Here is a 12,334-nt window from a genome sequence, read left to right as displayed (position 1 = left end):
TGAACGTATACACAACTGCTATGACGCCCGATCATTTTGTGAAAGTTTGCATATCACTCCGCGCCTGGAAGTAGAAACAGTTACAAAGTAAAACATATGTTGGATGATGGATTTTTTAATCTAGATTAATTTGCCATTTTAGTCTAGATTATTCTAGATTAAAATGGCAAACGGCCAAAAATCTGTTTGTTTACCTTGACAGCGGTCAATTAAACTGGGCAATGGTGATTTATCAAATATAATTCACCGGCGGAAGTTGTGAAGTGCCCATGCAAGTGAACGGAGCATAAACAAAAATAATTGACAGCTGAACGTTGGGAAGGCCCATGCAAGTGAATGGAGCAGTCTACAGCATTGAGAATAGCCGTCTAATAATCCATAATAATGTAAGGTTTAGAAGTTAAATATTTGAAAGTTGTAGAATAAATTAATGTAATTTATTTTGGAGTTAATTTGCTAGAAATGTACTCACAATTTTTAGTCAGTTAATCATTTACATATTTATGTTACACAATTATTACATATTTACATGTTTACATATTTAACACAGTCAGGATATTCTGTTGAATCTGCCTCTCTGATTCCCTCACGTTTACCTCAGTTTTAGGGTGCACTCACACTAGGCCATCTGGCCGTGGTCGTTGGCCGTTTTCACACCTAACCGTGCTCAAATGGCCCCATTGTTCTCTGGCCTGCACTCACACTGGGCCATCTGGCCGTGGCCGTTGGCCGTCGCAACTGTGGCCTGGCCACGGTAGGCTCTTGTACATACGTCATCACGTCATAAGTAACACGTCATCACCAAGCGTCCGCTGCATGGACCATAATAAAGTGTGCCGCCAGTCAGAGTTTTAACAACAATGGACAACGACACAGAGAACTAAGCTCGCACTTTGCTGAGTCTGTTGCTTATTTGGATATATGTTTACCGTTTAATGGGAAAGAAGACTCGTTGCCGTTATTATGTCCGTGGTCGTCGCATGGACTATACGTCATCCAGCTCAGGTTGCGTAGCTGTGCGTGTGCGCGTGTTGGCTCATTAGCATCTGTACCGTAGCGGCCCGGACCGTAGCAGCACACCTCTCCCAAGTGGCCAAATTGGCTTGGCCTGGCCAGACTGGCCACATTCACACTGGCAGATTTGAGCACGGTTAGGTGTGAAAACGGCCACGGCCAGATGGCCTAGTGTGAGTGCACCCTAAATTCTAGCTTCTGATTGGTTAGTTCAGTCACATGATGGGTCCGAACAAGGAAGTGTTTGAAAATAGATTAACGGCGATTTCTTTTTTATCGCGCGATAAAAGTTTCGCCGAAACTTTAAGAGCAGTACAACAGACAGCGCAGAATCAACACTGACCGCGAGAAGTTTCGATTTTTTTCCCCAACGCACATCTATCTATGTGGTTGTTTGTTCCCCCTCGCTCGTTCACACACTAAAAACATGCATTACCTTCGGACTGACCCTGGTCTGCCCCTCCTCTCCACGCATAGACTTCACTAGACTAGTCCCGTCTCAGGCTCAAACACTCAAACGTCTAGGGGAAATAACATGGAATTTGCAAATGCAACTGCACCATGTGTGATCAATTTAAATGTTAAAATGTAAGACTTCATGAACTTCAGGTTCATGACTGCGTCGAGGCGTCTGCGTGGTCACAGAGTTTAGATTCATGGAAGAGTATAACTTTACTGTTGTGTCCCCTCACAAGCCCACAATGCAGCCCTTCATCAGGTGGTCTGCCGAGGCCCTAACCCGCACCCAGGACCCCCCCCTTCAAACTGCGGCACAATTACACACTTCTATACACTTTCCACAATCCTAATAAACCATAATAAATAAACCTAATTAAATAAACGTTAAAGTCATGGATAAGTCTTTCAACGGCATATCAACTACTTACCAATCAGTGTGTTCCTGTCCTTGCCAAGTGACCAGTAAAAGGTTAGAGAAGAGTTTTTATAGATAATGTGGATGGCATTCGGAAACGCCCACGCCCAGCGGTGGAAACGCGCCATATTAGCCCGTTTCCACCGGCGGTTGCGGGTCAGTTCGTATACAAAAGGCGCGTTCACTCTCCTGGTGATAACGAGATGGCTCGCCAGTTATGACGCTCACGTTTACGCGTGTTCCCGACAGCGACCGTTCATGTGCTCTAATGACAGAAGTAAAAAAATTACACCTGGACGATTTCCTGCAATGCCAAATGCCAGCCAGGAATTAATGTTTTACAAAGCATACATTTGAGTGTTCTTAATTTGCAGTGTGGGCTCCATGGTGGATACATAATACTATATTGCTATTTATTGTCTTTATATAATCATGACTGAGTACTGCAAACTGAATTTTCCAATTCTGGGATAAATAAAGTTATCGGAGTCTGAATCTTTATTGAGAAGATGCGTCCGGTGGTCTACGGTGTGTTGTTTTGTCCTCACCAGTTATAATCTTGCCATCTTTGTTCGGTTTAGGGCCGCATGTTCAGCTTGTCTGAGGCGTTCGTACAATCCCTTTGTTTGGTCTAAGGCCACGTGCCCAGATGGGATGAGGTGTTGATATATCTTTGTCTTCATCAGGTATAGTCTTATTTTGTATGGAGTTTTGAATATATATATTATTATTATTATTAACGTTTTCCTGGGATATCGTTTAGTGTGGTATTTTTCAATATTTTTTATAGTTTAGTTTCCTTTGTTTGTTCCTGAGACACAACCACTGACGAGAGGGCCGACGTTGCCAGGAGTCTGTGTTTGTCGTTGTAAAAAGTCAAGTCGTTTTTTGGTTCATTGTTGTTTGCTGAGAATACCGCCTCCAACCCAGAGGGCGTTGTAGTCAGATTAGATTAGATCAGATAATGTGTTAAAACAGAAATTTGTCTTGCATTACAAATCTCTTCAATCCTCATATCAAGTTTCTTGAGAATACCGCCTCTTAGTCAGAGGGCGGAGTAGTCAGAGGGTTGATTGTTCCCTGAGAATACCGCTTCTTATCTAGAGTCCGGCGTAGTCAGATGTTTTATTGATTCATGAGAATATAATGTGGGGGGAGAATAAAATATTAACTAAATAACATAAAATAGAGTTATGCATAGTTGTAAGCCGGGAAACCAGCCTAGGTAGGAAACCAGCCATCAACAGCAGGAGAGATATTGGGTAACAAACACGTGTTAAGTAGGGCCGAGATGAATTGGATCTCGGAAAGGTGGGGGAAGAGGACAGCTAGATCAGGCACTAAATGGGCAAAGGAGGGAACTTTTAAAGTATTATGTGGGGAAATTGAGGTAATGATTAAAAACTTTATGTGTTACGGCCACTGTTTGTTTGTTGCTGCCTTCTTGCTTCTTGTTATGATGATCTGAAACACTTCTTCTGGCCTAAACTAAAGACCTCTGTGGCACAGTATTGCCAAACTTGTCACTCCTGCCAGGTTACTGGGAAACCGAACCAGGTCATGCCTCCTGCCCCTCTCTGTCCGATACCTGTCATGGATGAACCATGTTCCCATGTGATTGTAGACTGCGTGGGCCCACTTCCCAAGTCAAAGACTGGCAACCAATTTGTACTCACCATCATGTGTGCGGCCACTAGGTTCCCTGAGGCGATTCCCTTGCGAACGATAACCTCATAGAGCTCTGACTAAGTTCTTCTCTACCTTTGGGTTCCCCAAAGGTTTGCAGACGGACCAAGGCACAAATTTTCTTTCTCAAATATTCAAGCAAGTGTTGCAGTCACTGCCTATAACCTACAAGGTCTCAATTGCTTATCACCCAGAGTCACAAGGCGCCCTTGAGCGCTGGCGCCAGACCTTTAAGTCAGTCCTGAGGAAGTATTGTTTAGAAACAGGCACATTTTGGGATGAGGGCGTCCCGATTGCCTTGTCTGCCCTTAGAGAAACCGTACAGGAGTCACTTGGTTTCAGCCCTGCAGAGTTGGTTTTTGGGCATACTGTTAAAGGTCCCCTGAAGGTGCTCAAGGAGCAGTTTTTGGCTGAGGTTCTTCCTCCCGAGGTAAAAGTGCGGGACTACGTTAGCCAGTTTCGAGAGCGCTTACAACAAGCTGGCTCTCTTGCTAAGGAAGCTCTTGCCTCAACCCAGAAGACTACGAAGAAGCGTTATGACCAGAAAGCTGTCGTTCGCTCTTTTGAGCCAGGAGATCAAGTTTTGTATGTCATGTAATTATGTTGAAACTGTATCATGTCAGGGAAACAGACATTAAGTTGCCCAAGGAGAAAAGTCTCCCTGTTTCTACTGTGGGGTTGTTCTCGGTTGTTTCAAGTACTGGTGATGAAGATGGCCTAGAGCTTAGGAAATGCCCCACAACATTGTGCTCGGTTTTCTAATTCAGAAACCATGTCCAACCTGCCTTCCCTTCTTGTCCACTTGTCAGTAAGACAGTGTTCTGATATTGTCCAGTTCATATCTGATTTCCCGAATCTATTCAGTGACGTCCCTACTGTAACAACTGTCCTGACCCATGACATAGATGTAGGTCAGTCACCAGCCGTTAGGCAACATCCCTACCGGATCAATGCTATGAAACGGACTGCCATGAAAAGGGAAGTAGAGTACCTTTTGGGTAATGGGTTAGCTAAGCCCAACTGTAGTCCCTGGAGCTCTCCCTGTTTACTTGTGCCTAAGTCTGATGGAACACTTAGATTTTGTACTGACTTTACATTTACATTTAGGGCATTTAGCAGACGCTTTTATCCAAAGCGACTTACAATAAGTACATTTGTCATAAGAAGTGCATCAATATATGGCTGTTGGTACAGAAATGATGTTCATAGAACCAAGTGCAAGTACAACAATCGCTAGGCTCACCAATTCCCCGTGTTACAGCAATGATAGCAGCTACTGCAGTTGCTACACAGTTCAGTACTATAATACAATACAATACAATACAATACGTAATTACGTAAAAGAATAAAGGACGCCTGGACGATTAAGTGCATATGTGTATATTGTCCGTTCGGCAACTGGGGCCAGATTTTGATAACAGAGTTGCCCAGTTGGTGACGTACATTTTACTAGTGACACGCATGAACATGGCGGAACATGAACGTTTTACTCAATATAAAATCATCAACCATCATATTGTATACTTTACTATTGATTGACGTTGTAACCGTCTGTTGGCATTCACTTTGCTCCATTTTAAACATTGTGTACTGGTAAACCAGCTCTAGATAAGGGCAAGTGTAGCCTTCCAATACAGTTGCAATACAATGTGCTTCTCATAAATAAAAGCAAAAGAATAGTAGGTGATAGGCTACAAGGAAATAAAGTCGTTCAAACTTGAAACTGATCCTACTAAGTTCTGTTGAGCTCTGACTGGTTTTTGTTGGTTAAAAGAAACCTGCAGTGAGGAACTTTTAGATTCCGAACGCAGTGCACATGAACAGTCGCTGTCGGGAACATGCGTAAGCATGAGCTTCATCACTGACGAGGCGTCTCGTTATTACCAGGACCATGAACGCACCTTGAGTATATTGCTAATTCCCAGCGTGACTCGCTGAACAAATTCAAATTGTGAAATTTGAATTTCACAACACACACAGCAGGTCTATATATATAGGCCATTTATAACACACAGGTATGAGATATGTGAAAGATAACTCCTCGCCTTACACAAGACAAAGAGAATGGATGAATATCTTGTCAACTTGTGGGGCAGGCAGTGATCTGACCGAATGATCTGTGAACTTGAGAGGCATTTTTCTGGTGTGAATGATGAGTAAAGTTATTTTTCAATAGACATCATTTTTGTTTTTGTGTGGAAAAAAAGCGTGGGTGGTGGCAGTAGTGCTCATTGGGTGCTCAGCACCCCTAAAGCTCTGACCCTAGTATCGCCCCTGCCCACGACAATAATTTTAAACAATGGCGGCAAGCGGTTCACGAGTGGCTTTTCGTTGGTGCGATAGTGAAGTCGAGTGTTTACTTGAAATTTGGGCAGACGACAACATTCAGTCGCAGCTGGACGCCACGCTTGGTGATGACGTATTTATCGTATTACGACGTGATGACGTATGTATGAAGGAGCCATCGTGCCCAGGCCAAGGCCTTTGGGAGCAGTGTGACCACAGGCCAGCGGGGGGAGTGGGGAGGGGGAGAATCGTGCTGAATCTTCCTGTAGCACGGAACAGGCAAACTTGCCTAGCGTTACATTTTATAGGCGACCCACAACGTAAGATGTCACATTCACGATAATGAACTACGAGGGCACTGGAATACAAAATAGTTTACAAGTCATACATGTACTGTATGCACGATGTGAACACTGCTATAAACTATGAACCATATTTTTGTCAAAAGAAGAACTCAGAACTCAATGAACTCAAGGAGGGGTGCAATTTCTGACGGGGGAGCCATTTTCGGCAACTCAAAGAACTCAATGAAGGGGTGCGATTTCTGATGGGGTTGCAATTTTCGTCAAACTCAATGGACTCAATGAGGGGGTGCGATTTCTGATTTCATTTTCAGCACAACACCGGCACGGGTCACACAAACCAGAGTGGCCTCTTATTTGGTGGTGAGCAGCGTTCTCCTTTGTTATAGATGTGCTATGTGATCGGTGCCTACCCCATCCCAAACGCTAAGCAATGAGTATGGTCTCTCAAAAAAAGATCTGTAGTAAAAGTAGAAAGAGAGAGAAAAAGGGATGAATGCTGTGTATGCACTAACAAAAAATGCTCTGTGGGTGCTAACCGGCTGGTACCCCTCAGATATTGTTGAGGGGTGTACATGACACATTTTTTTACTGAAGATATTGCTGAATGCAAAGGATATCTAACCTTTTTTTGCAGGCATCGATGGACGTTGTGCAGGCCTAAATAACGCTCTGTGGGTACTAACCGGCTGGTTACCTTTTTTCTTACAGGTATTGTTGCTTTGTTTTTGTATGTGTGCTAACTATAGCGCTCTGTATGGTACTAGTTTGCGGATAACACTTTTTCCCCTGTGAATGAAGAGTCAGGGCTGACAACTGTAAAGTGTTATTTAGGACCAAACGTGCTCAGTCAGAAGACAGTTGTGGTTGCGGCCAAACGGTCATCTCACAGTAAACCTAGTAAAGCACAGCAGCGCTCCGGGCCTCGTGGGTCTTTGTTTTGATATAAGGCCACGCGCCATCTTTGTTAGGTTTAAGACCACCATGTTCTTACAATCTCTTTGTTTTAGTTTAATGCCACGTGCCCCGGTGGTCTACGGTGTGTTGTTTTGTCCTCACCAGTTATAATCTCGCCATCTTTGTTCGGTTTAGGGCCGCATGTTCAGCTTGTCTGAGGCGTTCGTACAATCCCTTTGTTTGGTCTAAGGCCACGTGCCCAGATGGGATGAGGTGTTGATATATCTTTGTCTTCATCAGGTATAGTCTTATTTTGTATGGAGTTTTGAATATATATATTATTATTATTATTAACGTTTTCCTGGGATATCGTTTAGTGTGGTATTTTTCAGTATTTTTTATTTTCAGTGTTTTGAGAAGCTTGTTTCCTTTGTTTGTTCCTGAGACACAACCTCTGACGACAGGGCCGACGTTGCCAGGAGTCTGTGTTTGTCGTTGTAAAAAGTCAAGTCGTTTTTTGGTTCATTGTTGTTTGCTGAGAATACCGCCTCCAACCCAGAGGGCGTTGTAGTCAGATTAGATTAGATCAGGTAATGTGTTAAAACAGAAATTTGTCTTGCATTACAAATCTCTTCAATCCTCATATCAAGTTTCTTGAGAATACCGCCTCTTAGTCAGAGGGCGGAGTAGTCAGAGGGTTGATTGTTCCCTGAGAATACCGCTTTTTATCTAGAGTCCGGCGTAGTCAGATGATTTATTGATTCATGAGAATATAATGTGGGGGGAGAATAAAATATTAACTAAATAACATAAAATAGAGTTATGCATAGTTGTAAACCGGGAAACCAGCCTAGGTAGGAAACCAGCCATCAACAGCAGGAGAGATATTGGGTAACAAACACGTGTTAAGTAGGGCCGAGATGAATTGGATCTCGAAAAGGTGGGGGAAGAGGACAGCTAGATCAGGCACTAAATGGGCAAAGGAGGGAACTTTTAAAGTATTATGTGGGGAAATTGAGGTAATGATTAAAAACTTTATGTGTTACGGCCACTGTTTGTTTGTTGCTGCCTTCTTGCTTCTTGTTATGATGATCTGAAACACTTCTTCTGGCCTAAACTAAAGACCTCTGTGGCACAGTATTGCCAAACTTGTCACTCCTGCCAGGTTACTGGGAAACCGAACCAGGTCATGCCTCCTGCCCCTCTCTGTCCGATACCTGTCATGGATGAACCATGTTCCCATGTGATTGTAGACTGCGTGGGCCCACTTCCCAAGTCAAAGACTGGCAACCAATTTGTACTCACCATCATGTGTGCGGCCACTAGGTTCCCTGAGGCGATTCCCTTGCGAACGATAACCTCATAGAGCTCTGACTAAGTTCTTCTCTACCTTTTGGTTCCCCAAAGGTTTGCAGACGGACCAAGGCACAAATTTTCTTTCTCAAATATTTAAGCAAGTGTTGCAGTCACTGCCTATAACCCACAAGGTCTCAATTGCTTATCACCCAGAGTCACAAGGCGCCCTTGAGCGCTGGCGCCAGACCTTTAAGTCAGTCCTGAGGAAGTATTGTTTAGAAACAGGCACATTTTGGGATGAGGGCGTCTGCCCTTAGAGAAACCGTACAGGAGTCACTTGGTTTCAGCCCTGCAGAGTTGGTTTTTGGGCATACTGTTAAAGGTCCCCTGAAGGTGCTCAAGGAGCAGTTTTTGGAGGTTCTTCCTCCCGAGGTAAAAGTGTGGGACTACGTTAGCCAGTTTCGAGAGCGCTTACAACAAGCTGGCTCTCTTGCTAAGGAAGCTCTTGCCTCAACCCAGAAGACTATGAAGAAGCGTTATGACCAGAAAGCTGTCGTTCGCTCTTTTGAGCCAGGAGATCAAGTTTTGTATGTCATGTAATTATGTTGAAACTGTATCATGTCAGGGAAACAGACATTAAGTTGCCCAAGGAGAAAAGTCTCCCTGTTTCTACTGTGGGGTTGTTCTCGGTTGTTTCAAGTACTGGTGATGAAGATGGCCTAGAGCTTAGGAAATGCCCCACAACATTGTGCTCGGTTTTCTAATTCAGAAACCATGTCCAACCTGCCTTCCCTTCTTGTCCACTTGTCAGATAGACAGTGTTCTGATATTGTCCAGTTCATATCTGATTTCCCGAATCTATTCAGTGATGTCCCTACTGTAACAACTGTCCTGACCCATGACATAGATGTAGGTCAGTCGCCACCCATTAGGCAACATCCCTACCGGATCAATGCTATGAAACGGACTGCCATGAAAAGGGAAGTAGAGTACCTTTTGGGTAATGGGTTAGTCTGATGGAACACTTAGATTTTGTACTGACTTTACATTTACATTTAGGGCATTTAGCAGACGCTTTTATCCAAAGCGACTTACAATAAGTACATTTGTCATAAGAAGTGCATCAATATATGTACAGAAAGGATGTTCATAGAACCAAGTGCAAGTACAACAATCGCTAGGCTAACCAATTCCCCGTGTTACAGCAATGATAGCAGCTACTGCAGTTGCTACACAGTTCAGTACTACAATACAATACAATACCATACCACCATACCATACCCTACCCTACCCTACCCTACCCTACCCTACAATACAATACAATACAATACAATACAATACAATACAACACATTGTACAATGGTGGCCAGAAAGGGGAGGGTGGCTATGCAGTGTCGAGGTGGACTCTGAACAGGTGAGTCTTGAGTCTTTTTCGGGAAGATAGTGAGCGACTCTGCGGTCCTGAGAGCGGCAGGGAGCTCGTTCCACCACTGAGGTCCCTAAACCGAGAAAAGTTGTGACTTTGCTGAACGGCCTTTGCTAGCTCTTAGCGATGATGGTACCAGACGTCCAGCTGAGGTAGTTGAGCGGAGGGATCGAGCTGGGGTGTGTGGCTTTACCAATGCTTGGAGGTAGGCAGGGGCAGTTCCATCGACTGCCTTGTATGCCAGTACCATCGTCTTAAATTTGATGCGAGCTACTACAGGGAGCCAGTGGAGGTCCCGGAAGAGGGGGGTCACATGGGAGAACTTTGGTAGGTTGAACACGAGGCGTGCTGCCACATAATTTGGGGCTCAAAGGTCAGGTGAGGGTCCATTCTGACACCAAGGTCAGTGACTGAGGATGAGAGGAGGATTTCGTGGCCGGAGAAGGTGATGCTGGTGATAGTGGGTCTGGTGTGGAGTGCCATAAAGAATGGCTTCCGTTTTTGAGCTATTGAGTTGCAGGAAGTTAGCCGGCTTTATCCACGGCTTTATCTCCTCCAGGCGGGAGGAGATAGGGCTGCAGGGCTGCAGTGGGGGTGGAGTTTGTTTGGATGTAGAGTTGGGTGTCATTATGGAAGAAATTAACCCTACATTTTATGGCAAACTATGATCACTATTAGGCCTATATATCATATAAATACATTATCAGTGGAAACGAGGTTTAGACACGGCGCCAGGGAGTAGGTTCACTCTGTTCCTATCTTGTGCTGCCACATGCAGGGTCCAAGGGTCAGGATGGACAGACGTCAAACTTAGGCTGCACTTGGAAAAATATGCTGACATGCACACAGGTAAAAGATCCAGGTAAAGCCGTGACCTGGAAAAACACTTTATGCAAATCAACATTTTGGTCGCTATTGAATAATAGCGATCATGTTAGGCCTTGCCCTTGTGAATTAATTTCACAGAGGTTATTTCACTCCAACATTCAAGAAACACAAGAGCCGAGAGCTGAACACACAAACCCAGAGGCCAGAGCATCTCCTAACTGTAACGAATGTCAAAACAAAAACTATCATCAAAACCAATGGAAGCTGTACACTTCCGTTGTTTAACGTCAAATCAAAGAACTCTCATACATCGTCACCACAAAGCTCTAGGAGGCAGGAGGGCAGTATTATGCTGATGTTGTGTTGTGCCTCTCCTTCTGCACAGGTAGAGCCACTACTGCTGCACCCCCACTGCCCGGCCCCTACCATCAGTACCCCTGGCCTCTAGCTACAGCCGGCCCGGGAGCAGTCCAGAGGAAGGCTGCAGCCCCGGCCCAACGGCGCCAATCAGAATCAGAACCGGAACCAGAAAAGGTTTATTGCCAAATACATTTACACATATTAGGAATTTGTCTTGGTATTCGTTTTCGTTGCGCACGATCTTAACAAACAATAAACAGTAAACAATAAACAATAAGAAAGTATTGAATAATAAGTACTGAAAAAGATAAGAGTAAATAAAAAATTAAAATAAATAAATAGAGATACTCTATATACATATATACATAGGCACCTTAATAAGATAAGAAGATAAGATAAAATAAGAATATATGTACAATTGTGCGTGATGGTGAAAGTAGTGCTAAACTTGTTGTCATCATAGGCAGATGACTCTGGGTGTTGATGGGGGAAGGGGGGGTCGTGTGCGTGTCAGTGTTAGTGGGGGTCCGGGGCCGTTGTTGATGAGGCCGGTTGCAGACGGGAAGAAACTGTTTTTGTGGCGGGAGGGTTTGGTCTTGACAGACCTCAACCTCTTACCGGAGGGGAGTGTTTCATAGAGTATATGTCCGCGGGGTGGGAGGGGTCCAACATGATCTTCCTTGCACTCAGTGTCCTGGAGGCATGCAGGTCCTGGAGGGACGGCAGGTTGCAGCCGATCACCTTTTCAACCCCCTGTTCGTCGAAGGCTGCCAGCCCAGAAGGGGTGACCCATTTGTGTTTTTTACCACACAAGTTCCGGCTGCCAGGCCGGTTATGAAATGAAAGGCCGGTAATTGAATTATGTGAGAATGAATATCAACGGATATTGGCTCTCTGGACAACAGCTTTAGTTTCTATGCAAGCATGCAAGCTCATCAGTCAGTCCGACTTAAACTACATTTAGCAATGCTTATTCCATTCAATGTAATGTTAGATTGTAGTAATGAATTTTGTGTTTTTTCGAACGGGAACATGTCAAATGCAAATATACATTATATTTATTATTTATTATATATTTATTTTTAAAATGAACGTAAAAATAGTGTGTATATGTGTGACTCGTGATTGTTACCAATGCAATGTTTATTACATTATTGGTAACATCTCATTTATACAATGTGTACGCATTAAACTGCACAAATTATAACTATTTTATAACTATTTTTTTTACATCCAATAACTATTGGATGGCATTTACGACGAGGTACTTTCCTATTTGTATCACCGATTAATTGATTTTTTAAAAACCTGTTAAGAGTTGAGGTTGTGAGTAAAAGTGCTCAGGTCGGGGATCGAAAAGTATGT

Source organism: Gadus macrocephalus, chromosome 9 (assembly GCF_031168955.1).
Source record: "Gadus macrocephalus chromosome 9, ASM3116895v1".
Lineage (NCBI taxonomy): Eukaryota > Metazoa > Chordata > Actinopteri > Gadiformes > Gadidae > Gadus > Gadus macrocephalus.
Note: the sequence above shows the minus strand (reverse complement) of the source record.